Below are 26,310 nucleotides of genomic sequence, written 5' to 3'. Positions count from 1 at the left end.
TTCTCTGGCCTTTCAGCTCCCTCCCTCACCCCAATATATTACTCTGGGTTTTTATTATTAAGGTCTATTAGAACTCGTATAACATTTTTCTTTTTCTTTTTGTGTTTCAAGACAGGGTTTCTTGGGGTAGCTCTGGCTGTCCTGGAACTCACTCTGTAGACCAGGCTGTCTTCACACTCAGAGATCCACCTGCCCCTCTGCCTCCTGAGTGCTGGTATTACAAGCATGCAGCACCACCACCCAGCTTGGGAAACATTTCTTGTGGGTTGGATATAGAGTCTGAAAGAGAAGAGTCAGAGATGACAAAAGTTTTTGGGTGGAGCAGCTAGAAGGATAAAGTCCCTTTCATTGAGATGAAGAATGTCTACAGAGGCAACTGATTAGGAATGGACACTCAAGAGGTCAGTTTTGGACAAGCTAAGTTCAAGTTACCTATTAGCAGTGGAATGCTAGTAAATATTTAACAGCTAGCTGCTGAGGAAAAAGAATGGTGTGTCTGTATGTGCATGTGGGGAGTGTGGAGGGTGTGTGTGTGTGTGTGTGTGTGTGTGTGTGTGTGTGTGTGTACATATGTAAGTTTACTGATAGTGAGATATGTTACGCAAACAATAAAATGTACATTACTCCTTATTGAAAATTCATGTGTCTGTGTCTATTACCTTCTGAGCTGTATCCCCAAACTCGGGCTTTGAATATTATCTTTTTCCCATCTAATTTTTAGTAAATGGCAATGGTTAACAAGAAGCTTACAAAAGTCCTTTAAAAAGTAACATCTAATGTTGGACGTTGGCTGAAGACACCATTCTTATGTGCCATGAGGTGGGTTATAGGAGTGTAGACTTGGAAGAGAGCTAAGTCAGAGCTGTCAGTCTGGGTGATCTGGGTGTGGACGGCATGACGACTATTTACAGTCAGGATCCTGGAGGAAAATGGAGAGCTGATATCGACAGACTAAGGAACAGCCTTTGGAACTTCAACATTCAACATCAAGAAGATGAAGACATTAGGGAAAAGAGAAGGAACCAGAAGAGGCTGAGAAATTTAGCCAGGGGGAGAACAAAACAACTCAGTATGTTCTGTGGAGGCCAAGGAACTAATTTGTTTCAGGGTGGAGAGCAATGAAATACTCAAATGCTGCTGATAAATCTAGGAAGATTAAGGTTGAGAACTGAAAAAAAGCCGGTGGTTGCCAGTGGCCGCTGTGGCATGCCTTTAATCCCAGCACTTGGGAGGCAGAGGCAGGCGGACCTACGTGATTTCAAGGTCATCCTGGTCTACACAGTGAGTTCCAGGACTGCAAGGGCTACACGGAGAAACCCTGTACTGAAAAACCAAGCTTTCCCCCTGCTTACAGAGTTTATTAGCCAGATCCTAGATAGGAAGCTCCTCTGAGAGAGGGTTTCTTACAAAGGAACTGATTCCAAACACCTCGGTAGAAGGCAGGCATAATTCAGGGAACTTTCTGAGCTGTTAACACCTCTTGACCTAAAATTGGTGCAGTTAGTTAACATAAAGGAGATTGACAGCCAGCCATGGGATTAATTAATTTCCAAGTTTATCCTCTCCCCTCTCCAATCACCTTCAAGGCTGCTCTGGCTTGAACTGAAGTGAAAGGCAGGGAGCAGAGGAATTATGTCCTCAATCAATAAACTAGATAGTGCCAGTCCCAAAGAAACTCAGGATAAATGGCTAACTATGGTGTCTATTAGCATACCACAGTGTCGGCTTGGCCTCACTCAGTACCTGTGGCTCCTTGAAACTTCTCATCCCATCTGGTGGGGCTTCACTTTCCCTCCCCTAACGAGATTCCTATAAAAACTTTTATTTTGGCTACACACTCTTTGTCCTCTTGGTTACCTTAGCTCTCTGTTGGTCCTTGTGGCCCTCTCTCCTCTCCTCTTCTCTTGTTCCCCTATCTCGCTCTCCTCTCATGGCTCTGTTCTCTCTGGTCCCTTGCAGATGTCTCTGGCTGTACTCTCCCTCATATTTAAAATAAAAACCTTCTCTTCAGCCGGGCCGTGGTGGTGCACCCCTTTTAATCCCAGCACTTCAGAGGCCGGAAAATCTGTGAGTTCCCAGCCAGTTTGGTCTATAAAATGAATTCCAGGACAGCCAAGAATGTTTCACAGAGAAACCCTGTCTGAAAACCAAAACAAACAAACAAAATAAACCCCCAACTTCTCCTCAACCATACCTTGGAGTGGTCATGTCCTCATTTTCATTTGGATAGGTAGACAAACAGAGGGTATATAGCACAAAGCCTCACTCAAGAAACAACCTCTGGCCAGAGTGTAGATCAGCGCTAAAACACTTGCCTGCTGCGCAAGAAACTTTGGTTCCATCCCCAACACTGCAAATAAATGCAAAGCCCAATGTGGGGCCATTGTATGCCTACAATCCCAGCACCTGGAAGGTGGATGTGGGAGTTCAAGGCCCATCTTGGCTAAATATTGAGTTCAAGGCCAGGCTATTAGAGGAGCCCCTGTCTGTCTGGAACCCCACTGTAGTGGTTTGAAAAGAAAATGCCCCCCAAAGGGATTTTGGCCATTTGTTGGAAGTGTGGCTTTGTTGGAGTAATTATGGCCTTTTTAGAGGAAGTGTGTCGATGGGGGGGGGTGGACTTGGGGTTTCCCATATACTCAAGCCATACGCAGTATCTCAGACCACTTTCTATTGCCTGCACAAAAGGTAGAACTCTCAGCTACTGGTGACACACGCCTTTAATTCCAGCACCCGGGAGGCAGAGGCAGGCAGATCTCTGTGAGTTCGAGGCCAGCCTGGTCTACAGAATGAGTTCCAGGACAGGCTCCAAAACAATACAGAGAAAACTTGTCTTGAAAAAACAAAACAAAAAAACCTCTTAGCTACCTCTCCAGCACCATGTCTGCCTACATTCAGCCGTGTCACACCATGTGATAATGGACTAAACCTCTGAGAATGTAAACCAATTAAATATTTTCCTTTAATGAGAATTGCTGTGGTCATTGTGTCTCTTCATAGCAATAGAAACCCTAACTAAGACACCCACCCCCAGCGCCCCCCCAAAAAAGTCACATAATGAAATTGTGTCATTTTATGCTGTCTTAGGGTTTCTATTACTGTGAAGAGATACCATGGCAACTCTTACAAAGTAAAACATTTAACTGGGGCTGGCTTACAGTTCAGAGGTTTAGTCCCTTATGGTGATGGAGAAACAGGGCAGCATGCAGGCAGACATGGTGCTGGAGAGGTAGCTGAGAGTTCTACATTTTGATCCACAGGCAGCAGAAGGAGACAGTGTGCCACACTGGGTACAGCTTGAGCATCTGAGACGTCAAAGCCTGCCTCCATAGTGACACACTTCCTCCAACAAGGCCACACCTTCTAAAAGTGCCACTCCTTATGGGCCAAGCATTCAAACACATGAGTCAATGGGGGCCATACCTATTCAAACCACCACATATGCTCTACAGTGAATTTGAAGCCAACCTGGGGAGCCACACGGGACCCTGTATTTAAAAACAAAAATACATACATACATACATACATTCAAACCAATAACAGTAAATCAAAAAGTTAAACACCAGATTCTCTCTGAGTCTCTTTAAGTAGTCCTCTGTTCCCTGCTTCTCTAGAGTGAAGCATTTAACATGTGATCCTCAGTCTTGCCTGCATCACAGACTCACACAGAAGTTTTAAAAAATGCTCCCATTTAGGCTTCACCCTAGACCAGTTGAATCAGAAGTCTAGGCATGGGGTCAGTGTTCTGTCCTTCAAAATCTCCCAGGAGATTGTAAAGGTGCAAGCATGATTGAGACTCCATCACTCTTATGTGCCTGTACAGTGCAGCACAGGACCCCATACAGAGGGCTCAGGATGGGAAAGTTCACTTTAAAGAGTGTTATGATTTAGGGTTGTGGGATGCAGTGGTGGAGAGTTTGTCTCTAAGAAGCACATTGGGTTCAATTCAGCACCACATATACTACAAAGTATTAGGATTTGGAATTTCCTTATAGTTTTGGTGTGTATTTGGTGTATATAACATCCAGGGAACTATTTTTCCCATGGTAAGTAGCAAGCCATTTAGGTCATGGAATTATGTTAGTAGTTCATGCTATCATGGGGAAAAATAATTAAGTAGAAAATACAAGGCTGGCAAGATGGTTCAGTGAGAACAAATGCTGGTCGCCAAGCCTGACCACCTGAATTTGATTCCAGGGATCTACAAGGTGAAGGAAGAACTGACTCCCACAAGGTGTCCTCTGACATCCATGCATGCTTGCATATTCACACACACACATACATACATACATACACACACACACACACACACACACACACACACACACACACACACACACACACACGCTCGCTAAAAGGAAAAGTAAATTTCCAGGGTTGTTTTATATAGTTGGGATTAGTATACTGCTGTAAAATACCATGAAACTAGGTTTTGATTTTTGTTTGGTTTTGGTGTTTTTGTAGTTTCATTTAAAATACTTGAAACCCACAAACCTAAGACAAGAACATAACTATGCTTCTGTCTACTCATTTTTAAAATGTGGATAATAGTAGTAGCTCCTGCCTCTTGTCATTTTAATAAAGATAAAGTGAGTTAGCATACATGAAATGCTTGATGTCTAGCAGAGAGTAAATAGCAACAGTAGCTGTTAATGTTGTATAATAACAAAAACATTTCCACAGAGGAGAATATGAAATTTTATTTATGGTGTGGTAACTACTGCATGATGTCATACGTGGACACAGATAAGGGTGGTTACTCTATCAGATCCACCAGGCCCAGTAAATATTATAGCAATAGACAATCTTCTGCAAATAAAAAGGAGTGGGCCCCATCTGGCCTTTCTTACTAGAGGCCAAGTGTGGTGTTGGAGGTATTGTCTTACCTTCTAAATGAAATCACTCCTATTAACATCTTTACTGCATCTGACCAGTGCCTTGCGGGCTCTCCATGCACCTGCTCTTGGGGGAATTAACATAGCTCTGTCTAGAGGCCCTGTCGGAAAGGACTCAGCAGGCACAGTTATTTAAATACATAAAGCACTTAGCACCATGCCTGGCACTCAATAAATGTGGGCCAACTTGAACTCAACTGCTGATGATAACTGTTGTGTGACCTTGATCAAGTCACTCCCACTCACTCTCTGAACCAAAATTTCCTGTGTGGAAATAAGGGAAGCTTCGTGGAAGGTTCAAGGTAGAAACACTTCAGATTCTCAGAATGGGGAAGCTGAGACCCAAATCCAGGAAGGGGTTTGCCCAAGTTCAAACCACAAAGTAATAGACAAACTGAGGTTGTGGCTGAAGTCTCCACTGCACGGTTGAACGATTTCTGCAAATGGTGTGTGCCGATTCAATTTTGTAATCCCCAGGAGCAGTTAGAGACAACAAACCAAAGCTCTACCTAGCAGTGGGGATAGGTCTTGGAAAATAGAGTGTAGAATTAAAAATAAAGGAGACAACCTGGTATCAGCTATACGTATATGCACATGTTATGGTTTAAATCTGAATTGTTCCCAACAGGTTCATGTTTTGAAATCTTGGTCCCAAGCTTGTGATGCTATTTGGAGGGCCATGGAGCCTGTAGAAGGTAGGACCTATCTCATGGAGTAAGTCATTAGAGGCAGGCTTTGTACCAGATTTCTGGCTCTGACACTACTAGCTTTCTATGTTTCCTTTATTAGTTACCATATCATTGTAGGCTAAAATCCTGCTAAAATGGCAAGCCAAAAAGCCTTTCTCTCCTGAAGTTGCTCCTTTATGCCAGGTATTGTTCATAGTGACAAAAAAAGCAACTAACATAGCACAAAAAAATGAATAGAAAAGATCACACAAGTAAACACACTAGATGTTACCTCAAGGGGTGAGGAGAGGAAAGAGGAAGATTAGGTAAATAAAGCAAGAGACCTTTAAGCGCAAAGCTCATGAACTGTGTGTGTAGATGTTATACACACACACACACACACACACACACACACACACACACACACAGAGAGAGAGAGAGAGAGAGAGAGAGAGAGAGAGAGAGAGAGAGAGAGGGAGAGAGAGAGAGAGAGAGAGTTTGGGGCTGAAATGATCTAATCCAGGGTCTACAGGTCTGCTGCAAATATGAGGCCAGCCTAGGTTACATAGTGAGTTCCAGGCCAGCTTGGGCTAAAATAAGACCCTGCCCAAAAAACCCTGAAACAAAACCAGTAAAATATCTGATCATGATACTCCTTTGTTCAAACACCCGGCAGTGATGTCATCGCTGACCAAATGGCCTGGGTAGTATTGGGCAGTGGTTAAGCAAACTGGGGTTGGTGGCTTGTGTATGTAGCACAGTTCTGCCAATTTCTGTGGGATTGTTAAGCAAGTTAATTGATCCTACCTTTCCTAATCTGTAAAATGGGGATAATAATAGCATTGTGTGGTTGGTGGGTTAAATAAACGGATACTTAATAAATTAAATATTGTTCATTGCTGGTCAGAACAAAGTCATTATTCATGTATCCAGGGCTGTTCACAGTTCGGATTCTATGGAACCTTCCAGCCTCATTTCCCCTCCTTCATGTTTCCGATGCCTCTTAAGCCCTGCTTCCTGTTTCCTAGTAGACTCCCACTTGATTGAAAAGTCTCGTCTTCTGGGAAACCTTGCTCAGGCTCCTTGCCACAAAGGGCATACTTCTTTGTTCCCAAGTTGCCTGTGTACCTATCATGCTGCCCCGTACATAGCTCTCTAAATGTCTGTTCAACATACAATGCTTGGCAGGTAGTGGTATTCATAAGTATCTTACTTAAAGCTTTGTACTGACACACAGCAGAGTTAAGATATCCTAAGCATACATGCTAGATAACCTTTTTTTAGGGGGGGGAGAGGCGTTTCGAGACAGGGTTTCTCTGTGGCTTTGGAGGCTGTCCTGGAACTAGCTCTTGTAGACTACACTGGTCTCGAACTCACAGAGACTAGATAAACTTTTGAAAACTGAACGTACCATGTAACCTGAAGAGAGTCTTTCTTTGTACTGCCAACCCCCAAATGATGATATTAAGACTTATTATTAATTATGAAAGCTTGGCCTTAGCTTAGGCTTTTTCCCAACTAACACTTATAACTTAAATTAACGTGTCTCTTTTAATCTACATTCTGCCACGTGGCTCAGTTACCTCTGCTCTGTACCGTATGTCCAACCTCTTCAGTGTCTCCCTGGCATCTCTCTGCCTCGATTCTTCCCAGAGCATTCTCTCCTGCCTAGCTATTGGCCATTCAGCTCTTTATTAAACCAATCAGAAGGTGCCTTAAGCAGAGACACATCTTTACAGTGTGAACAAATATTCCACAACAGTAACCTGTTCCCAGTTCTATATACAGAATAGTTCCAGGACTCTGAAGTCTTCCTCATTACACCTTCCAGCTACTGCCACTCTGAGAATGTGGATTAGTTTTGCCTGCCTTTCTTCTGTTCTTCATCTATAGAATCATGTAGATACACTCTTGGTTTTTTTTCCTCCAGCTTCTCTCAATCATGCAATATTTCATGCACAGTGTTCCATATTTTTTTTGGTAGTCATAGATTACTCATTTTTATTCTGGGTTCATATTATTAAATTGCATTACTATCCTAAATTTGTCCACTTTACTGTTTATAAACACTCAAATACTGTGTGTGTGTGTGTGTGTGTGTGTGTGTGTGTGTGTGTGTGTGTACACATGTGTGTTCAGGCTAGAAGTCAATCTTGGGTATTGTTCCTCAGAAGCTGTCCACCTTGTTTTTTTTGAAACAGGGTTCTTTATTGGCTTGATGCTTGCTATGTGGGTTAGATTGGCTAGCTGGCCGTAAGCCCCAGGGATCTGCTTGCTCTGTCTTCTCAGTGGTGGGAACATAAGTGTATATCATCATGCCTGGCTTTTTTACATGGGTTCTGGGAATGAAACTCAGATTCCTAGGCTTGGAAGGCACTCTACTGAATGAAATATCTCCTCAGTCCCCAGCCAAATATTTTCTTTCTTTTCTTCTCCACCCCACCCCCATCATGCTAGGGATTGAACCTAGGGCCTAATGCTAGGCAAACACTATACCACTGAGCCACATCCCCATCCCTCAAATATTTCTTAAATCAATGAAAAAAAAATCTGTCCATCCCACTACACTGGGAATTTCTTGAGGAAACAGGAAAGGTTTTATTCATCTCTAAATTACCAGTACCTACAGTTGGACCTGGTTCTTGGTGGGAGCCCAGGATTTGAGGAATGAGCTGATATAGGATCCTCCTGAGCCTTTGTAATTAAACTGGTCATTTCCCCATCCTTGGAGGGGCCCCAGCTTCAGATCCCTGGGTGATGCAGGTGAGTTGCTAGGCAACAGCATGAGGTTGGCTCTGGGGTCACAGTAGAGAGTGTGCTGTGAGGCCAGCTTGCCGGTAATTGGAAACACTTCTATTCAGCAGTCTCTTAAACTGCCTCTGCTTTCTCCCCTCCAGCCCATCCCCCATTCAGCTGCAGGAGGAATTGTTCTAAAGCAAGCATGGGGTCCCAGCACTCCCCCAGTCCAAAACCTCCTGTCTCTGAAAGGGGAAACCAAGGTTGAAGAGCTAGAGTAGCCTGTTCCAAGTCCATGTAACAAGCACAAGGTTAAACCTAGTTTTTATGGCTGCAACACCCAAGCTCTGGACAGTATTTTTGGTTTTGAACAAGTTGAATTTGAGGGGCCTACTGGAGGAGAGATGCAAGCTGGATTCAGCTGTGGTCAAATTGCTGCCCTCTTTGTCAAAGATCATGGAGTAAGTGCTTCAGCAGCAAACATTGCTTAGGGGCTAGGACACCTGAAACTTCCTGGGACAAGAAATGACCCAAGGAGCTGGAGAGATGGCTCAGCAGTTAAGAGCACTGGCTGCTCTTCCAGAGAACCAGGGTTCAATTCCCAGCAACCACATGGCAGCACACAACTGTTTGTAATTCAAATTCCAGGGGATCTGACCCTCACACAGACATTCATGAATGCAGATAAAAATAAAAATAAAAATAAATGACCTGAGAGGTCCTTCAAAGTCTGAGTTTGAGTCTTGGGGTCTAGGGTTCTAACTGGTGGGCTTTAATCTGGAAGGCAGCAGCACCAGGCCCCCAGAACCTGTCTGCCTGGCTCAGTGATCCCAGAAAGGCATAGCAGAGTGGGAAGTACTGGAGCCAGACTGTAAGAGCTGAGGAGCTGTGATATTCAGAATAGGAGGACATGTGGAATGATGAGTAGGAGACCACCAGGGAGAGAGAGATCCAGGAAACATCATCAAGTCCAAATGGATGCTGCTGTGGATTTGGGAGAGATTTAGTTATTCTTAAAGATGGTCCTTTGGATCATTCTTCCTTTATTTAGCTGCTTTTGAGAGCTTTTGTATGTGTGCAAGAATCGATCCTAGAGACTTGTGCTTGTGTATATTCTATCACTGAGATACAGTCCCAGACCTTGGGTGGCTTTTGTTAGTTTGTTTTGTAGCAGTGGTAAGCAGGCAGTCACAGGATCTTATTAATGCAGTCCAGGCTGGCCTCAAATACAATCTTTGTGCAGCTCACCCATGCGCTGGGATTACAGGCATGTGCTACCACACCCATCTAGGAGATCTGATTGAACCCTGTTCACTAGGTAGGATTACAACTCTTTCAAACATTCATCCATTCACTCATTCATTTACTCTGTATTTGTAAGCAGACTCAATCTAGATGCCCATCACTAGATAAACAGATAAATAAAATATGGTAGATACATACAGTGGGATATTATACTCAGATTGATGTACTATCACTTGCAGCAAGATGGGTGCAACTGGAGGATGTTATAGTAAGTGATAAATCAGAAACAGAAGGACAAAACACCACATGTTCTCTCTTGTATGTGGATGCTTAAAAAACAACAACTGTGAATTCAGGAAAAGAGGGGAGTTGGATGAGTAATGGGCAGTTCTCCTCTATCCTTAAATAGGAAGAGTATTTCCCTCATCAAAAGACTAAAGAGCTTCTTCTCCCATTAGGGACCCCCAACTTGGAGCCCACTGACTGGGTGTTGTGTGCTCAGTTTCTGTAGGACTTCTCCCATCTTTTTTATAGACTTTGTACCATCATTGAGTGCTGGTTTATTTCCTCTTTAGCTTAAAAGCTCTAGGACAGCAAAGATCAGGATGGATTCATAGCCTCGGAGACTCAGTGCCTGGGACATGAGGAGCAGTTCTCACCAGTTACACGCCAAGGAGAAATAGAAAAAAAAATTAATCTGAGTAATACATCCAGGGTGAATATGGGCTAATTTCTACCCAGACACATTCAGTTTTAAAACAAAAAACGTCTTCTTTCCTGGTAGCGATTTTCTCTTTGGAGCCAATGACTTGATTTATGAAAAGACCTTAAAGTGCTGTTGAGCTGGGCAAAGGAAAAGTTGGGGAAGGCTTTTCTTGTCAGAGACTCAAGTCTGTCTTTCTATTATGTCAGTTTCTTTAAACAAAAAAGGATTTAAACAATCTTTTTCAATTGATTCTCTTGTAAACACTCAAAGAAAGAATGTCTATCCCACTCTGAGCATAAAGTAGAGGTCTCCCAATTGTAAAGACATGAAATGCCTGAACTCCCCGCCTACATAGTTTGAGTAATTGGCAATAATTTCTCCCTTCCCCTCCCCCCACTGAGACACAGCTCACATCTTTTTAGAAGAAAACCAGATCGCTAACCTGGGAACCTGAGTCTTGGAAGGAGTTTATTTTACCAGCACAAGGTTCCAGAGGGAGCAGAAGGCGGAAGCCTGTGTTTTCTCTGTGCTCCGGTCCACCTGGTACCTGGACTGATCACCATGATTGGCCTCTGCTTCCCCCACTCCCTCTTGGGACACTTTGCAGCCTTCGAAATATCCAGGCAGATGTTTCCTGTGGAAAATATTCCATAGGACCGCTCTCTGTTATATGGGTTTCTGGTAGAAGTATCAAAGGTTTGAGGCTGGACCCAGATGGAGATCCTAGGAGGTATATTGTGCTTTTAAGGGATCTGTGGTTAGATTATAAATTTCTTTATTTTTTTAAAGCAATTTCTTTGTATTACCAACATGTAAACCCTCTGTTTCAGTAAACATATTTTGGTCCTACCCTTTATTAATATTATGACTATTGTTTGTTTGTTAGTTTGGCTGTGTGTGTGTGTGTGTGTGTGCGCGCATGTGTTGTACATCCATGTGTGGGTATACTTGTGTGGATGGATGTGGAGGCTGGAGGTTGATGTCAGATGTCTGTCTTTATTGCTCTCCACCGTGTATATTGAGGCAGGGTCTCTTGCTGTCACCCGGAGCTGGTCACTTGGCTAGTCTGGCTCCAGGGATTGATTTCCTGTTTCTAGTTACTGCTCACTAGGACTACAGGGAAGCTGCCACGCCCACCCAGTCCTCAGGTTTATAGAGCAAGCGCTTTTATCTCTGAGCCCTCTCCCAGCCTAACACTATGGTTTTGAAAAAGTGGTGTAACTTCTCTGGACATCAATTTCCTGTTGTTGTTTTGAGACCAGGTTTCATGTACTTAAGGCTGGCCTAGAACTCACTACATAATTGGGGTTGATCTTGAACTCTTTTATTATTATTTTTAATGTACAATGGTGTTCATCCTGCTCGCACATCTGTGTGAGGGTGACAGAAGAGAAGCCACAGGCTGCTCCTGGCCCCAGCCTCCACTGGGCCTGGGTCCCAGTTTAGTTTCCCTTTCCCTTTCTTTCTTTCTTTTTTTTTTTTTTAAGATTTTATTTATTTTTTAATGTATACAACATTCTGCTTCCATGTATATCTGCACACCAGAAGAGGGCACCAGATCTCATAACGGATGGTTGTGAGCCACCATGTGGTTGCTGGGAATTGAATTCAGGACCTCTGGAAGAGCAGTCGGTGCTCTTAACCTCTGAGCCATCTCTCCAGCCCCACTTTCCCTTTCTTCATGCTAGGAGAAACAAAGCTCTTGCTGATTGCATATGTGAATGCCTGTCTTTGTTTTGTGGGATACTCCAAGGACCCTAACACGGATCTGCTGGAACTGGACCATAGACAGGTGTGGGTTTCTGGTGGGGATTAAAACCAGGTCCTTTGGAAGAGCAGCCGCTGCTCTCAACTGATGAGCCATCTTTCCAGCCCTGATCTTGAACTCTTAATCCCCATGCTTCCACTCCTGAGTGCTGGGATTAAAGGTTTGTACACCTTGGCATGCTGCCAATTCCCACCCCCTTTTTTTGTTTTGTTTTTGTTTTTGGAGACAAGAGTTTTCTCTGTGTAACAGCCCTGGTTGTCCTGGAACTCCCTCTGGAGACCAGGTTGGCCTCAAACTCTCAAAGATCTACTTGCCTCTGCTTCCTGAATCCTGGGATTAAAGGTGTGTGCCACCATGCCTGGCTTCAAATTCCATTTTTAAAGCAAATTTTTACTTTTAATTTTAAAAACGACAAATTTCCCTTCCCCAAGAGTTGTGATGAGGGTGTATGAAAATGTTAGCAGAAGGAAGTCATGACTACATTATAGTTACTATTATTACTGTTATTAGTGTTATGCCCTTGTAGCAAAGGCTCAGCTTTGTCCAGCATCTGAGCCATTCCAGGATATCATAGGAGCAGAGTTCCTCACCTCTAATAGCAGCTGGGCCCAAGAATTAGACCTGACTTTAGATATGTCAGATGTGGACTCTGATTCAATTTGTACTACTGGTTTTCAGCAAACACACTCCACTTTACAATATACATGTCTCATGGCTGTCAGCCTGCCTAAGTCCTACTAACCCTAATTTAGGGAGGGAGTGGAGTGGGTCCTGTTCTTTATGCCACTAGACTGCATATAGCTGCACACAGAATAACGACCCAGAACTACAGTGCCTCTTCCATCAGACCCTTGTCAGCATTACTTGATGCCTAGACTCTGGCTTCTTGCTGCCACAATCACTGGTCTAGAATATGTCTGAACTCATCATACTTTTTGGGCACTGTACATTTGTCTAAGAATTTTTTAGCTTTCTCCCTAGGCTGTTACTTCTCTCTAGCCCTAGGCTTAAAAAAAAAAAAAGGAATTGACATTTGATGTTAGGCAGTTCTGTCTATGTGTTCTTAATGAAATCAGTATTAGGTTTGTTTGTTTGTTTTGGTTTTTCAAGAGAGGGTTTCTCTGTGTAGCTCTGTAGACCAGGCTGGCCTCAAACTCACAGAGATCCACCTGCCTCTGCCTCCCAAGTGCTGGGATTAAAGGTATGCACCACCACCCAGCTAGTATTTATTAGTTTTTATCTTTGTTTTATAGATAGGAAACTTCATGAAGAGACCAGACAGATCGCGTTGGTGGCACACGCCTTTAACCCCAGCACTCGGGAGGCAGAGGCAGAGGCAGGCAGATCTCTGTGAATTCAAGGTCAGCCTGGTCTACAGAGCAAGTTCCAGGACAGCTTCCAAAGCAATACAAAGAAATCCTGACTCGAGGGGGGAAAAAATAAAGAAAAAAGAAAAAGAAAGTTAAAATAATTTTCAGAATTACATATTGAATAAGTGATGGGATAAGATTTGAACCCAGATCTCTGCTGCCAATGTCCATGACAGGCCTCCATGATAGTTCCTGTGTAAATCTAAAACTCTTGTTTGTTGTTTTGTTTTTTTGAGATAGGGTTTCTCTGTGTAGCCTTGGCTGTTCTGGAACTCCTCTGCAGATCAGGCAGGCCTCTGCCTGTCGAGTGCTGGATCAAAGGCATGTGCCCAGCACATCTAAGACTCTTAATTTTGGGGCCTCTATAAACATTCCCATTATGGCTATGGGAATCCCAAGGGTTGCTGTCCTACTCTGCTTTATATCCTCCCCAGGGCCCTGAGTAGCTGCTGCACACCTAGGCCCTTCCTTCTTTTCTTACCCTTCTTACTTGTGGTGCTCTTGTTCCCATGCCTACTTTGTGACAAGGAAATACTATTTATCTACTGATTCAGTCATTAAGTGCAGTCAGGGTATTATTCCCCTGCCATAGCAATAGGCCTGGTGGGACTAAACCACAGGGATTTATTTTCTTATACTTCTCAAGGCTCTAGATGCTAGCAGGTTTGGTTTCTTCTTTGTTTTCAATTTTTAGATTTTTAAATTTTACATGTATGGGTGTTTTGCCTGCATGTTTATCTGTGAATCACTTGCATGCTTGGTGCCCAGAGAGGCCAGAAGAGGGTGTTGAATTTCCTGGGACTGGAGTTACGGACAATTGTGAGCAGCCTTGTGGGTCCTGGGGATTGAACTCAGGTCCTCTGGAAGAGCAGCCAATACTCTTTAACTTCTGAGCCATTTCTCCAGCCCCGGGTTTGGCATTTCCTAAGACCTTTTTCCTAAACTGGAAGTGGTCTTCTGGATACTTCTTTACCTGATACTGCGTCTGGAGATGAGTTTTCCTGATGTCTCTTTGTATGTCCAGATTTCCTGTTTTCTAAGGATATTGTAAAACTGTATTAAGGCCTATCCTCCCAGCCCCAGCTTAAGTTGCCCAGCTCTTTAGGGACCCATCTTCAGGAGCAGTCACATTCTGAGGTATTAGGGCTTCAGCATGTGAACTTTGGGGTGGGGTGTAATTCGTCCTATAACAGAGTTCTAAGTATTTCAGGAAAAGAATTACAAAAGGGCACCAAGGATTCACAGAATTATGGGGAAATCTAGAAAACAGACTGGAATGAGAAAGTCAAGGGAGGAGAGCCCAAGCCCTCTGCTGATAAGGCTGCTGGATCCTCTGGGATACTCATTTCCAGAAATGTGTGTCGGCTGCTGTCTCCATCATGTTGCAAGAATGGAATCTCCATGCTCCTTGCTTGGAGCACTCAGGTTTTCCTGCAAGGAAGTGTCTTGTGTTTTCTGCTTTTAGATTAGATATTCTTTTTTTTTTTTTCATGACTCATGAGGAGCCTCTCAACATAGGGAGGAGGAGCGGTGGAGAGATGGCTCAGTTGTCAAGAGCCCTGGCTGCTCCAGCAGGGGACCTGGGTTCCATTCCCTGCACCCATACAGGGGCTCACAATTGTCTGTAAGTCTAGTTCCAGAGGATCTGACTGTCTTTTCTGGTCTCCATGGGCAATGCTCACAAAAACACATGGGGACAAAACACCCATACACATAATTTTTCTTTTGAGACAGAGACACAGAAAAACCCTGTCTCAGAAAAAAACAAACAAGAATTACAAGTTATACCAACCAGATAGTTATTGATCTAGTAATACCATCCATTGCAAGTGTGAAGATAACCAGGATGCAGTGTCAGCCTCTACTACCTCCAAACCTGTGGTTGGAGAGAGATGAGTAAGTGGGCAACTTGAGTGGACTGCAATAGGGACCACAACAGAGGAAAGAGAGGGCAGTGTGATTACAGAGAAGAGGAGCTTACTAACCTTGGTGGTGACATGTAAGAGGTGTTAGGGGGTAACAGCTGAGAGGTGAAGGAGAAAGGAGTGCAAACTAAGCAGAAATTATACTCCCGACTCCCCCATCCCAGGCACCTGCTTTCAAAACTGCCAGCATGAGGGAGTGACGGGGGAAAGAAATCAAGAATGAGAGCAAGCATGGGGTGGAGTGGGCCATTTTTAAGGAACTTACAATCAGGCTGTTGAGATTAAAAGGCATAGAGTGGGGCTAAGAATGTGTTTCTGGGGACAGCCAGCTGGCCACCTGGACTCATTCCAAGACTTGAGATCACCATGGTCCAATGTCTGACAGACCCAGAACCTTGATTTTGTGCACATGAACAGTGGCTGCATGCACCAGAAATGATCTTCTATTGGTAAGCTCATTATGTCTGGCGCACAAATCAGAAGGTCATTTATTAATTTCTAAAATGAAAGTGTCATCTGCAAAGCCACTCTAGTTTGCAAAGCAGACTGGAACAATCACCTCAGAATATCTGTTCATTTTCTCCTTTCCTCTGACCATGTGACATATGGGAAGCCAAATATCAGAAGGTGGCATGGCAGTAGGTCTGGCATGAGAGCAAGGGGAGTATGAGCCAATATCCAAACAAGAGCTGCCAGTGAGTTTGGACTCTGTGTGTTCTGTCTCTCTTTCTCAGCCTGACTGCCCAATAGTATCACCTGGGAAGATTATTGAAGTACTGATTCCTGGGACCCACTCTCTGACATTCCAGTTAAGAGAGCCTATATAGTAAAGGCTCAGGAGGAATCTCATTTTCAGATCCACTGAGGCAGTTCTAGTGTGCAAGCAATGGGCTTCTCTCTGGACCTTGCCCACTAAGATGTCTGCGTTCACCAAGTCATCTCATTTAGGGACATTGCCTGGAAAGATGCCTTCAGGGCTTGAGGGTTGGTAGTCCTCTTACTTCTATTTCCATAGAGGATATATAGCAAGGAAGCTCACTCACTACGTTGCAGTGGGCCTCTAGGACTAGCTTTGAAATGAGCTCCAGACCGTCTTGATTAAAGTTTGAGTGCTCTCAGGCTTCTAGGACATCATTTCATAGATGAACTTTGACTTTCCTATGGATGGTTAATTTCACTTATGGGAAGATTTTTATTTCAGGGACATTCTAAGCTCTTTGGGGGTTTCTGTTTTCCTGTTTTCTATGGAATTATCCATAGAATAATCTAAAGTTACTGGTCCTTGGTTTAACTTTCTATGAACATAGCAGTGCTTCAGTGGGAGCAATCAGAGAGGTCTAAGTTCATAACTTTTTTTTTTTTTTTTTTAACAACAAGGTCTCGTGCAGCTGTTTGTATCAAACTTACCATGCAGCCCAGGCTGGTCTTGATCTCCTGATCCTCCTGCCTCAGCTCCTGAACACCATGCCTGGTTTAAGTTCAATTCTGGATGCTGACATTTTTAGGTACTGACTTTGGGTAAAGGGCTACTTATAATCTTTACATCTTTTAGAGTTGTAGTGAGTGATGATGATACTAGTTGAAAAATCCTTGGCACTTGGTGAAGGTAAGTATTCACCCTGTGGAGGGAATGTATCTGCCAAATGTCAGTGGATACTTCCTCAGAACAAAACTCCCTCTCTCATATTGTTTAAAATAAGTAATTTTATTGTACTTTAAAATTATGATATATGCTCATAAAAATTAAAATAGTACATACACACAAATACATCACTTAGGAGGATAACATCACTCCTAAGTCTAACATGGAAAATAATAGCTTTGACATATAAAGAAAATAGTTCTGTATATATCTATATTACTGATACAGCATCACTGACACACCATAAGGTATTTTAAATAAAATAAATGATTGAATTTAATAAATTAAAAACCAAAGACATAGATTAGTAATAAAATATTTCAGAAGATGATGAAGACTGGTTTTAGTTGTCCCAGTATTAGGGAGGTGGAGGCAGGAGCTGCACAGCAAGACCTTGCCTGGAAAAAACCAGAAACGAATCAATCAAAGCAGGACAAGATGATGGAACTCATCAAAGCTGTCCTTTCGTGGAACAGATCTGTGTGAGACAATATTGACTGACTGTTGTCTGTCATGCTGAGGTGACTCACTCTGTTATGATTCTCCCACCTTTTCCCTCACCTCCTAACTCCTGTTACTCACTTTTTAAAAAAAACTTTGCCAGATTCATGGTATTTGTGTTTTGTTTTGCAATTAAAATCCTGTTAGTCTTTAAGGCTTAGTTCTACATTTAAATGGATTCAGTCTTCCGCACTGTCATAACATGGGGAAAGGGGGATGAATCCCTTATGATAGTTTCTTCTGTCTTTTGTTCTTTTAAATCTCTCTTACCTCATGCCCCTGTGTGCAGAAGCAGATTTGTGGAGGTCAGAGGTAACTTGCAGGATTTGATTCTCTCTTCCATCACGTGGGTTCTAGGGATTGAACTCAGGATACTAGGTGTGGCAGCAAGCACTTTAACCCACTGAGCCAGGTCACCAGACCCAGTGGTTTGGTTGGCATGGATGTCTTTCAGTGTGTGTGCATGTGTGTGTGTGTGTGTGTGTGTGTGTGTGTGTGTGTGTGTGTGTGTGTGTGTTGGGGCATGCATGCCTGTGGAGGCCAGGGGTGTGTATAAGGTGTCTTCTCTATTGTTCTCTACCTTATTATTTTTTGAGACAGGGACTCTCAGAACCTGGAACTCACTGATTGGTTAAACTGGCTAGCAAGCAAGCTCCAAAAATCCTCTTGTCTCTACCTTTCCAGTGGTGTTAGTATTATAGGTATGCAATGCTACAACCAGCTTGGTGCTTTGAATTAAACTCCACAGAAAGGTGAAAGGACAGAACCAACTCCACAAAGTTTTCCTTGACCCTATACACATAGAGTGGCATATGCATGCCCCTTCCATTAAAAAAAATTTAAAGCTTGTAGAAACCAAGGTATAGTTCAATGATAGAACACTTGCCTAGTATATGAGAGACTGCAGAAAGATTTATTGTAACAGAGTCTGTAATCATGCTTCAAGCTATTGAGGGAGAGTGGATTAAAATAACCACTCTAAATTCTAGGGTTTTTTTTTTTCTTCAATATTACAGAAGTGACTCTGGGATAATTATATTTTTTTTTATGTTTCTGTGATTGAGGACTGCTTTGGTTAGTTTTTGGTCAACTTGATACAGCTAGAGCCATCTGCAAAGAGGGAATCTCAATTGAGAAAATGCCTCCATCAGATTACTCTGCAGGCAAGCCTGTGGGGCATTTTCAGGATTGTTGATTGATGTGAAAGGCCCCAGTGCACTGTGGGAAGTGTCATTCCTGGGTAGGTGGTCCTGGAGTGTAGAAGAAAGCAAGCTGAACAAGTCAGGAGGAGCAAGCCAATGAGCAGCACTCCTCCATGGCTTCTGCTTCAGTTTCTGCTTCTAGGTTCCAGCTGTGAGTTCCTGCCCTGACTTCCCTCAGTGATGGACTCTGACCTGAGAACTGTAAATAAAATAAACCCTTTCCTCCCCAATTTGCTTTTGGTTATGGTGTTATGACAGCAATAAAGCAGACTAACAAAAAGACTATTCCATATAAGTTTAGAGAACAAATCCTTCCAAGTTAGAGCTGTTACTGTACCATTATTGATGGATGCTCAGACCTAAGATATGACGAGTCCAAGGAAGGTCATATAAAGAAGGAAATTCAGATTTTCTTTTCTTTTCTTTCTTTCATTTTTTTTTTCTTGAGACAGGGTTTCTCTGTGGGTAGCTATGGCTATCCTGGAACTTGCTCTGTAGACCAGGCTGGCCTTGAATTCACAGAGATCCGCCTGTCTTTGCCTCCCAAGTGCTGGGTTTAAAGGCGTGTGCTGACACACCACCTAGCTGGGAATTCAGATTTTCTAATTTTTTACTCTACAACCAGGATAATGAAGTGAAGCCACAGCTGTAAAACTAAACTACGTCCATCGACACTGCCTGATGGTATGCCATCTATCTTTTTAATGAGAGCATCTGCATTTCAAGTAGGAGTAGAGGGAAAGAATAAAGTGAATACCCACCCATAACCTAACAATTCAGTTTCCGTGTTCTCTATAAAGACTTCTTTTTAAAAAATATATTTCATTTTATTCATTATTACTCTGTGTATGTATGTGTGTGGAGGATTGTAGGGGTGTGTAGATGTGTTTGTATAGGTGGGGGGGTATACAGGTGAATGCGTGTGTAGGGGTGTATAGGGGTGTGTGTGTGTGTGTGTGTGTGTGTGTGTGTGTGTGTGTGTGTGTGTGTGCACTCAGAGGACAACTTTCTGGAGTCAGTTCTCTCCTTCCACCTTACATGTGGCTTCCAGCAATTTCATTTAGGTCATCAGGGTTTCACAGCAAGTGTTTTCTGTGAGCCTTCTCACCAGCTCCTATGAAGCCCTGATATCAGAATGTAAAGTGATGCTATACTTCTCTACAACTATACATCCAACTATCCATCCATCATTTAACATCTGATGGGCATCTTCTTTGTGAAACATTATTAATATATATCATGTGTCCATTTTCATAGAGCTCCAGTGTGGGAATAAAGGTAATTACAGTGCAGTGTGACAAACAACTAATAAGATCCTCAAAAAGATATCTGAATCCGGGTGGTGGTGGAGCATGCCTTTAGTTCCAGCACTCTGGTGGCAGAGGCAGGTGGATCTCTGAGAGTTCTAGGCCACCTTGATCTACAAAGCAAGTTCTAGGACAGCCAGGACCATACAGAGAAACCCTGTCGAAAGAAAGAAAGAAAGAAAGAAAGAAAGAAAGAAAGAAAGAAAGAAAGAAAGAGAAAGAGAAAAAAAAGAAAGAAATCTGACTTTCTCTTCCTTTCCTCTCCTCTCCCCTCAACCCCTATCTCTCAAGACAGAGTCTCACTATGTAGACCTGACAAGTCTGGAACTCACAGAAGTTGGCCTGCTTCTGCCTCCAGAGTGTTAAGATTAAAAGCATGTGACACCATGCCCTATTTAGCTTTCTCCTTTGAAACTTTTTGCATTTAAATTCCTTAACTTTGATAATGATTAATTTTTAGTTAGAACTAGGTGTTAAATTCTTGCATAAATAACAAAATGGCAAGGTATAAGACAGTTATTGTAGAAATGGATAATTATAGCACTTAAATTTCTGCAGTATGTAGCAGCAATAATAAAATGCAGAGACAGATATTGGAATTCAAGCTGAAGATCAGAGAAGCAAAACAGCCAAGCCACCAGAGAGCTCTTACTTCTACCAAGGCTGGGAGATCCTATTCCTCAACATGGCTGGAGACTAATTGCCCAAGACTGAATGCCACATGAGATCCTGAGCTCCTTTTATAGCTCTCTAGAGCTGGGGTTAAAGGAGTGAGCTCCTTTTCTTCTAGACTGATTCACTCTCATGTAGCGCTGGGTGGCCTTGAACTCACAGGGATCCACCTGCCCCTGTTTCCTGAATCCTGGGATTAAAGATGTGTGCCACCACTGCTCAGCTTCTATGGCAGTGGCTATCTTTTCATTTTTTTTTCCAACTTTTTTTTTATTTGAATTAGAAACAGGATTGTTTTACATGACAATCCCAGTTCCCTTCTCCCACCCATGCTCCCCTATTCCCCCCCTCCCCCGCAACTAAAACCCTATCTATCACATATCCTTTCTGCTCCCCCTGGATGGTGAGGCCTAAAAATCTGAAACTGCTGTTTCCGCCTCTGCCCGGTTGCAAACCGTAGCTTTTCATTTTGATCTTCAGTCAAGCTTTATTAAATCATTAACAAAAATATTACCACAATAGTTGTTGTTTCAACCAAATTATTTCTTGAATTACATCTAAATTCAGTCAAGGCAGGACTGGCAAGTTGGTTCAACAGGTGAGGGCACTTGCCACCAAGTCTGATGACCTGAGTTCAATCCCAGGGATCCACAAGGCAGAAGAAGAAAACCAACTCTGGCAAATCGTTCTCCATCTCCACATAAACACCATGTCATGCATGCATACTGACACCCACACCCACAACCCTCCCACACAAACACACACATGCATGCATACACAAAAAATAAATGAATACATGTAATAATAATTATATTCAGACAATTCAGACTCAATCTGAAAGGCAGCTCTTTTTGTTCAAATGGTAAATGAGACTGGAGATTACAAAATACAATAAAATGGAAAAAAAACTTACAAATAGTTCCAAAGGTAATTCCAAAGGATAACCATCACCAAGTAGATTAGTGATGAAATATAAAACTGAAGTAAGGAAACAAAGAGGTGATAGATAGCTCACCATATTCATTCAGCTACACAACATGCAAATTTCATCCCCACAAAGAGCATAGGGTGGTTGGCCAGGCAACAAAACCCTCGTACTGTGTTCTTCAAAAGACACAGTACCCATGTGACTGTGACAGTTATAATGTCCCTAGGGTGAGAAGAGGGCCATCAACTTTCCTTTTTCTGTAGGATACTGTCTATTACATATAACTACTACAAATGCCTTACAGGAAATTTGGTAGTGTTTAGAAATAATATAGAGGATGAGGCATAACAACAGGTTACTATTAAGATTACTATTAAGAGTTTTCAAAATGAACAGACCAGAATTTTCTGTATCAACATGGTTAAATCTCAAAAGCAAACACCACAAAATGGTGAGATGGCTCAGTGCTTGCCCCGAGTATGATCCCTAAGCCCACACCAAAAAACTGGATGTGGTGGCACAAATTTGTAACACCTACTGCCGGGCCCATAAAAATGGCTTCACTTCATCTTGGCTTAAGATCAGATGGTTCAAAACTATCTTTACTCTTCCAAGGTTAAAGTCATAAGACCTAAAAGTCCAAGGCGTGGCTACTGTGGGATGTTTGGTCTTGGTGGTGGATGTTTTATGTAAATAACAAGAGACTTGTTCTAAGGTGTGGTTACTCTTTTTTTTTTTTTTTTTTTTTGTTTTTGTTTTCGAGATAGGGTTTCTCTGTGTAGCTTTGGAGCCTATCCTGGCACTCGCTCTGGAGACCAGGCTGGTCTCGAACTCACAGAGATCCACCTGCCTCTGCCTCCCAAGTGCTGGGATTAAAGGCATGTGCCACCAACGCCCCGCAGTGTGGTTACTCTTAAACATCAAGGCCAATTAATGAAAATTTTAGTCTAAGGTGTGGTTACCAGATGTTTGGAGAATTAAGGAAGAAGGTCTGTTTCTTCCTTGTACCTTGATAAAGAAGTCTTTTGCCAAGTTCCCCTTTTTGGTTGGGGTATTTAAGAATGTTGAAGAATAAACTTGGGTCATTAAGTATTCACTGGATGGCCCTCCTGACTCTATTCTGTGTCTTTGTCTTTTCCTTAGCATCTTTATCTGCCATTTCTCAATCCACACTCCCCCTCTCAGGTGCAAACCCGGCAAGCCGGCTGGATCCAATTAAAGCCCCACAAAGATGGGTTACTACAGACTGGCACCGCAAAGTAGGGTTACTATAGATGGCTACAACACCCTACTGTGAAACAGCAGGCAGAGGCAGGAGAATCACTCAGAAACTTGTGGGTCCGCTAGTTTGAAGTATGCAGCATGACATAAACAACAGAGAGACTGACTAAACAAGGATGAGGAAGAGACCGGACCTGACTCTCCAAAAGTTCTCCTCTGATTTCCACACACTCGCTGTGGTACAAGTGCAACCCACACATCATGTACTCACACGTACACCATGCACACACACAAACACATGCACACGCATATGCCACACACAGACACTCACACACATACATCATGCACACACATCCACACAATAATAAATAAATAATTGATAGTTAAAAAGCAAACACCAGACCAAAAAAAAAGTTTAAAGCTACAGAAAAATAGTATGAAACCATATAGGATAAAGTTAGGAAACATGAAGAATATTAATCTCTCTTAATGTATTTTTTTAATGTAGCACGTTCTTTTGTCTGTCATTACATCCTGTACAATAAGCAATGCAGCTTTCCGGACCTGGCCGAGCAGGATGCGCCATCATGGGTGTTGACATTCGACACAACAAGGACCGAAAGGTTCGGGCACAAGGAGCCTAAGGGCCAGGACATCTACCTGCGGCTGCTAGTCAAGCTGTACAGGTTTCTGGCCAGAAGAACCAACTCCACCTTCAATCAGGTTGTGCTGAAAAGGTTGTTTATGAGTCGCACTAACCGGCCACCTCTGTCCCTGTCTCGGATGATCTGAAAAATGTTCTCTTCCTGGCCAAGAGAACACGACAGCTGTGGTTGTGGGGACTGTCACAGATGATGTGCGGATTCTCGAAGTGCCCAAGCTGAAGGTGTGTGCACTGCGGGTGAGCAGCCGGGCCTCCTGAAGGCTGGAGGCATGATCCTCACGTTTGACCAGTTAGCTCTGGAGTCTCCCAAGGGCCGTGGCACTGTGCTCTTGTCTGGTCCTCGGAAGGGCCAAGAGGTATACCGGCATTTTGGCAAGGCCCCAGGAACACCACACAGCCATACCAAACCCTATGTCTGCTCCAAGGGCCGGAAGTTCAAACGTGTCAGAGGCAGAAGGGCCAGCCGCGGCTATAAAAACTAACCCTGGATCTTACTGTTATTAAAAAAAAAAAAAGCTTTGGAAAAACAAACAAACAAACAAACAAAACAAATAAGCAATGCATATCCTATACTTTGATTCTGCAGATACAGAAGATGGCATTGGAAGTTTTTAGCCACTGGGTGATTTAGTGGCTAAATTTACCTTATTTTCTAATTTTCTTACACAATAAATTTAAAAATTCTTTCTATTCTCCTTTGTTCCACAATAACTCATTAAGGCTCAGTGTGGTTGTGAACTCTGATCATTCCCTCTTCTGTAAGATGAGGGCCCCTCTGTTACTGGCAGTTATGGTCTGGGCTAAGTGTGTTCAGGCTCTTGGCCCTATCAATGTTTTAAAACAGATACAGAGATAGATACTGCTGTTTCTTATATATGATCAAAAATATATATTTTCTACCTCTGTTTTCTGAGAGTGCATAGAAAAAAAGTGCATAGAAGCAGTGATACCCCAGTAGAAATGATCATACTTAGTACTCTTCTCTTCTTCCTTCCCTCCCTCCCTCCCTCCCTCTCCTCCCTCCCTCCCTCCCTCCCTCCTCCTCCCTCCCTCCCCTTCTTTCTTTCTTTCTTTCTTTCTTTCTTTCTTTCTTTCTTTCTTTCCTTCCTCTCTCTCTCTTTCAGACAGGGTTTATGTAACCTTAGCTGGCCTGCATGTGGGCTGGGCTGGACTTTAACATATGAGAAATCCGTTTGCTTCTACCTCCCAAATTCAGGGATTAAAGGTGTGAAGCCAACACGCCTGGCACGTTTGGTTTCTGATCACTCATCTTCAATGAAAACAACCATGGCTTCTTGGATGGATTCCAGGTTAAAGCTGAGAAAATAATAAAGTGAGTCTGGAGATAGACAGGGTGTCTGGCTGAGAACATGCCAAAAGAGACTCAGAAAGCTAAGGCAAAGGACTGTGTCCAATGACCAAAGCTGTAACAATTTGAACAAAAGAATCATATAATGGATTATATCTCAAAAAAAAAGGAACAAGTGTTGCTGAGTCTTTATTGATATAAATGATTGGATAAATATATAAATTGAAGAGAATAAAAATTCTCCCTTCCAGAAGAATTTCAACTAATATTCAAGATACAAGCTAGAAGGACTACTAAGAAACCAGTACTGGGAGAGTGGTGAGAAGGAAATAACTGTCAGTAGACTGGGAGGTCACTGAAGATGATGACTGTCTTTTCTTTGGCTCCTCAGCCATACCAGTCTCTTTCCAATAGAAAGGCAGGTTGGTAGCCTCTAAATAGGTGCCAAGTAAAATAGTTTGGAGCCAAGAGCTGTAATATATTAATGTTTTGGGCAATTTTGATGGCAAGGAACGAATCTCCAGAAACGGTCCAAGGCAAAAGGAAGACAATGAGAACTCTGCATAAACCAGTATTGCTTCAAATATTTTCCCTGTAGGGCAACAAATCCTGATTCTTTTTTTTAATGTCTTAAATGTTATTTTATGTGAACAGGTGCTTTGTCTGTATGTGTGTAAGTGCGCCACATGAGTGAGTGCCCTCAGAAGCAGAAGAGGGCATTGGTTCTCCTGGAACTGGAGTTGGTCCTCTGCAAGAAAAGTTAGTGATCATACTGCCAAACCAGCTCTCCAGACTCCCCCCACCCCTCTCAAAATCAAACCCAGTGCTGCACGTATGCCAGGCAAGCACACTGCTTTGAACCGTATCCTCAGCTAACCTTAATGCTTTTTCCTTTTTTTAAAACAAATAAACAAACAAACAAACAAAACATTTAGTTTGTACATGTGCACATATGAATGCTAGAGGACAACTTTCAGGAATTGGTTCTCTCCATCTACCATGTGGGAACCAGGACTTTACTCGAGATTTCTGACTTGCAGCAAGTGCCTTTAATAGCTGAGCCATCTTGTTGGTCCCAGCCTTCTTTCATAATGGCTGTTGAGAAATGCTTCTAATACTAAGTCACTAAGTGGTGAGTCTCTGGTTTGAAGTAATTAGTGCCAATATGGAAGCCTGCTGAAAGCTGGGCAACAAAACCATACTTGAAAAAAAAAAAAGGCCTTGATTCATTTATTCAGAACTTATTAAAAAAGAATGTTAATTGAGTGTCTGTAATACACTATAGTCCAAGGGCTGAATTATGAACTCTATGATTTAATGAAGACATGATGATCAAATGTTTACAAGTATGGTGAATGACACAGTGAAGAAATAAGGGCAAGACTGGGTGGTACAGCAGTTAAAAGCACTAGCTGTTCTTTCATAGGACACAAGTTGGGTTCAAAGCACCCACATCGGGAGACTCCTGAGTAAACTATAGTTCCAGGGTATCCAAAACTGATTTCTGGCCTCCAGGAGCGTCTACATACAGGCGTCATTCATTCAGACACA

General features: G+C 42.8%; 1 pseudogene; it reads left to right on the top strand.

Moving 5' to 3' along the window:
* Positions 1-23,348: 23,348 nt before the first annotated feature.
* Positions 23,349-23,971, top strand: LOC100755814 (annotated as a pseudogene).
* The last annotated feature ends 2,339 nt before the right edge of the window (positions 23,972-26,310 follow it).

This window comes from Cricetulus griseus, chromosome 2, assembly GCF_003668045.3.
Source record: "Cricetulus griseus strain 17A/GY chromosome 2, alternate assembly CriGri-PICRH-1.0, whole genome shotgun sequence".
NCBI lineage: Eukaryota > Metazoa > Chordata > Mammalia > Rodentia > Cricetidae > Cricetulus > Cricetulus griseus.
This window is presented reverse-complemented; position numbering and strand designations above follow the sequence as displayed.